This window comes from Leuciscus leuciscus (assembly GCF_965113295.1).
Source record: "Leuciscus leuciscus genome assembly, chromosome: 17".
In the NCBI taxonomy this organism is placed as follows: Eukaryota; Metazoa; Chordata; class Actinopteri; order Cypriniformes; family Leuciscidae; genus Leuciscus; species Leuciscus leuciscus.
Window position 1 is genome coordinate 35,001 of NC_138741.1, and position 5,233 is coordinate 40,233.

Sequence of the window (5,233 nt, forward strand, 5' to 3'; positions counted from 1 at the left end):
ACTCTACCCCTGGGACTCTACCCCTGGGACTCTACCCCTGGGACTCTACCCCTTAAAAACATACAATAAAAGATACAATACAACAAAATGCATTACAAGTCAATCAACAGCATAAATACAAAACATTAACAGCTATACAAAAGGGTAAAAAAAAAGGACCATGAAGTTACACGTAAACTTAAGCAGGAATACAAATCTGTACAAAGTGAAACAACTAGCCATATAGCCATTCCATCAAGAAAAAAAAAAGTTTTAAATAGGTTAAATGAAATCGCAGCATCAGATAAAAATACAAATGGGTACAAGAGCATAGAGAAAAATCACAAAGCAGAAAAAGGGCATAGTAAGACAGCCACTAATACTAACACACAAAAAGCAGTCAGATAATAAAAACAAGTGCATACATAAAGATGTATTGAAGACATTAAATCATAAATAAAATAAAAATACGCTAGAAAATAATGCAAAAGACAAGAGCAGTCATAAATGCAAATGCAAAGACAAGGGATAGGAATATAAATACAAAGATGGGAAAATGCACAAATACAAAAGGGCCATTGAGACAGCAGACATAGACAAACAAATCTTAAATTGGATACATGAGGTGAAGGCATACATACAAAAGCAGCAATTTCAGGAGTATGGTGTTGTACAAAGCAAATTACTTATACAGCTTTATACAGTATAAATAAAAAACGCATTAGGGTTAGGTAACATTTGTAACACAGTAACATTTGTGTGTGTAAGAAATTGGTGAGATGTTGAAATTCAGCCAATAAAAATGCAAGCCCTAAAAATAAAATGCATTAAAATGCAAGCACGGTTAATGAATTGCATCACTTTTTTTTTCTTTTTTTTTTTTTTTACAATTAGTGCATGTTGGCCAGCTTTTTTGTTTCAAACACATTTGTCAATACTTTTCTATGCATAAGGAAATACAACAGGCAATAGTAATAATACTTAATAATACTAATAAGTCAATACAAAAAGTAGGGCTGTGAAACAATAAATCGTGATTAAATCACATCCAAAATAAAAGTTTGTTTACATAATATTAGAGTTAGGGTTGTATGGTGTATAATTATTCTGTATATATAAATAAACACCTATGCATGTATAGGTTTAAGAAAAATTTGTTATAAAAAAAATTATGCCATATATATATATATCTCCAGTTTAACAGAGAACAGCTACAGCAAGAAAACTAAAAAAACCAGAAAACTCTAAAACAGTGTGAGGTGCATTAAGACAGGTTTAATAGAACATCAAGTGCAGAGAATGATCAAAGGAGGCATAATGATGAACACAGATTTCTCCCTTTGATAACATTCCAAGGACTTAAACTGGTTGACAATTTTCAAGTGTGCCACTTTAACTTGATGTGCATAGCATAACTTGCATCAAAACATTGACTAACTTTGTTTTCACCAGTTTCAGTTTGTACAATTTCCGGAACAACATTAGCCAGGATGCTTAACAGAGGACAAAATGGCTCTTTAGTTCGATTATTACTATTTAACCCATTCTGATTCAACACTGTACAAAAATAACTTGCATTTTAATTAAAACATTTAAACCATTAAACAGAAATTAAATTTGTGACAGTCAAAGGATATGCTCTTAAATGCCTACTGGGCAAACTATTAAATAGTTCAATATTAAGAACAAATAAGTTCTTAATTTACATGTTCAAAAACTTAAGTGAATCCAAACCCAAAGGAATCAAAATAAAACAAGTCTCTTTAACCTTTTAGGTACAGAAAGACAAAGTCCTTATTAGAAATGGATCAGATTCAAGCTAATTTTGAAGAGCTGTAGGATAAACACCATTCAAACTTTGTGTGGGATGTACTCACCCTTTTCCAGTAGCAATGAAATGAACCAATTCCTCAGATTTACACATCATTGGTGTATAAAACAAGCCACAATTACACTAACAGGAAAAATAAAAACAGATTGTCAGCGGGTGATGAATGGGAACCTTGAAGAGTGGAACGAGTTCCCCTGGGGAAACATTTCCGGTGCGACATCAGGCCGGTTCCGGCGACCTGTCATGGGCGCCCGTATTGACAAGCGGCAGCTGCAGCGGCTAATCAAGCAGCCATTGGAGCGCGTGTCTCCAACAGGGGATTTAAAAGCGGCGTTTTGAAGAGTCAGTGAGATCGGAAAGCGGAGGGGCAGAACGGAGGCAGCAGACAGCAGGCGAGAGAGAGCGGCCGCGGCCGAGGCCGAGGAGGGCGGAGGAGAGGAAAGAGGCAAAAGCGACGAGGCAGCAACATAAGTAGAGATGGGAAAGATAAAGTGCGGCTGAAGCGTGGGGCACAATTGAGATCGAGAACGCACAAGAGACGGGTCAGTAAGACTGTGAGAACGGAATGAGCGCAGGCATTGTTGGATATACCGATCAGAACAGTGGATTTGCCGGCCCCGACGAGCTGAAGTGAAGGTATACTTTTCACTGTGAAGTGGTGTGTCATTGCAGTGTCTGAAGATTGAAGTGAGCACGTGTGAAGATTTACAGTGGTTTGCATGCACGAGTATGGAAAAATGTAAACGCTGTCTGCACTCTGAAGTCTTTGTCGGGGATTGTTTAGCCCGGAGAGTTAGGGTTATGAAATAATTTAAATTGCTGTATTCTGTCATCGCTGCCCTGGGAGGGATCCCATTATCCATTGCTGTTCTGTGAACCTAGAGAACCTTTTATCCGCCACTGCATTCTGCCATCGCTGCTCTGTGGTAAGAAAACTCAGTTGTTAACTGCTGGATTCTGTACTCACCACTGTTGTTCACTGCTGGATTCTGTACTCACCACTGTTGTTCTATGAACATAGAGAAACTGCTATCCGCCGCTGCATTCTGCCATTGTTGTCCTGTGGTAAGAAGACTCAGTTGTTAACTGTTGGATTCTGTACTCACCATGTCTGCCACTGCATTCTGCCATTGCTGCCCTGTGGTAAGAAGACTCAGTTATTAACTGCTGGATTCTGTAATCACCATTGTTCTATGAACAGAGAGAGAGATCCCGTTATCCGCCGCTGCATTGTCATTGCTGCCCTGTGGTAAGAAGACTCAGTTATTAACTGCTGGATTCTGCAATCACCATTGTTCTGTGAACAGAGAGAACCTGTTATTCGCTGCTGCAATCCGGCTGCTGCTGACCTGCGAAAGAAAGGTGACACTCAGTTATCTGATGCTGTCCTGTGAAAAGAGAAAGCCCCCTGTCTGCTATGAACAGAGGTCCCGTTATCCGCCGCTGTATTCTGCTATTGCTGTCCTGTGGGAAGAGAAGACTCAGTCATGAACTGTTGGACTTTGTCCCCCCCCACACTGTTGTTCAGTAAAAAGAGATGATCAACTGGCGGCTGACCGGAGCCTTCCTCCACTGAAGCCCCGCTCCGACGAGTGGCCCCTACGAAGAGTTCTGGGCAGTGACATTCCTTTAAAGTGTTTTTATATTCAATAAAAAGAATCAAGCTTTTACATCATGTCGTTGTCAGACTTTTGGTGGGTACTTTGGTGTAGCTCCTCCGGAGTGGTGGTTGTCCTCGGCCCTAGCGGTGACAAGATAACCAGTGAAGACCATAAAAACACAAAATCAGAAAAATAGACGAACACAATATATGGCAAACCTGGACAGTTCCTATCCTCAGACAGTTTGTAATCTCTTGATGCAGCTCATCACAGTCCTCAATGAAACAACTCTTGATTGGGTCAATACATTTAAGTAGAGATGGGATGGTTGATACCGGGACTCTGATGCGGTTTTAAAAGCACTATTGTATCACACACTGTATCGAATGACAATACCACATGATTGATGATGTTTGAAGCTTTGAAAGTCATGCAGTATCGGATGGTCAGGAGAGCTGGTTTAAAAAACAAAAACAACAACACTACACTTCCCTATAACACAAGTTATATTTCTTAAAAACAGAACACTCAAAATATTTGATCACATACTTGTATATTTTACATCATTGATCAATATGTGAATCTCTTGACCAGGATACACATCACATTGTCATGGAAAAGAAGGATTCACACAGGTAAAGTGGATAACAGGTTTTAATTGCAGAAGTATTATATCACAGCGATGGAAAATAACTGAAGAATATAGAGTACTGGATTAATATGAAAGTTAAAGAGTCTTATCTGATGTAGGTTCTGAAATGACGACCGACGGTATCTCAAAAGAAAGGAGTCCGGTAGAGTTCTCTGAGGGAACAACGAGACCAGACAACGGTGAACTGCAGAGGGAAGAGTTTAATAGTGCTGGATGATGATCAGTGAAGATTGGTGACAGGTGACGGTGATCTGTGATTGGGAAGTGCATGCAGGTGAGGGCCAGGGAGGATGATGGGAAATGTAGTGAGGAGGTGGTGACTAGCTGGAAACCGTGACACACATGAGTTGTGGCCTCATTGACACAAATTAATTTGCTGTGAGATAAACGCCATACGAGCTCTGTGTGGGATGTAGCTGACTTTTACTCACCCTTCTCCAGTGACAATGAAAATGCCACAATTAGACTAACAGAAAAAATAAAAAACATAAACCAGTGAAGACAATAGAAACACAAGAACAGAAAAATAGACAAATACAATATATACCAAACTGGAGGGTTGTTCAATAAACAAGATTAAAATACAAGCCAGGCTTATTTTGGTTAGTCAGACTTATAGTCGGTTGATTCTGTTTCATAAAGTTCAAACTTAGTTAATCTGGCAGCTTATATTGGGAAACTAACCTGGGGTGCATTTCCCGAAAGCATCGTTGGCCAACTATGGTCGCAAGTTCATCGCAATGTCCATTGAACTCTATTGGTAACGAGGGAACTTGCGACCATAGTTGGCTAACGATGCTTTCGGGAAACGCACCCCTGGTCCAGGTCAGGCTATCTGTCAGGCTAAGCCTGAGTTGTTACACAATAATATTACCACTGACACTCTCGCATTCCATTGTTTTAATTTATTAACCACTATCAGTCCAAAAATAAATATACAGTATACAGAAAATCAACTTAAAGGTGCTCTAAGTGATGCCGGGAGTGTTGACATTCGAATTGTTGTCAAACAAAACGGAGGCTAGCTAGACCCTCCCTCCTCCTCATCCCGTCTCCTCCCTCCTCCCCTCCCTTCCGGCATAAAGGAAAGTCAAAGTAGTCACTAAAAATAAAGTTAAGTTTTACTGATACTTCATTCAATGTGTAATGTCACCAAGATAGATAATGCTT

At 39.7% G+C, this 5,233-nt stretch overlaps 1 long non-coding RNA gene across 1 annotated transcript; it reads left to right on the forward strand.

The window, feature by feature from the left end:
* The first annotated feature begins 1,221 nt into the window (after nt 1–1,221).
* On the forward strand, nt 1,222–4,528 carry LOC309479833. Its single transcript, XR_014199446.1, has 2 exons — nt 1,222–4,046; nt 4,162–4,528. It is a non-coding gene; the product is annotated as an uncharacterized lncRNA (long non-coding RNA).
* Nucleotides 4,529–5,233: the final 705 nt, after the last annotated feature.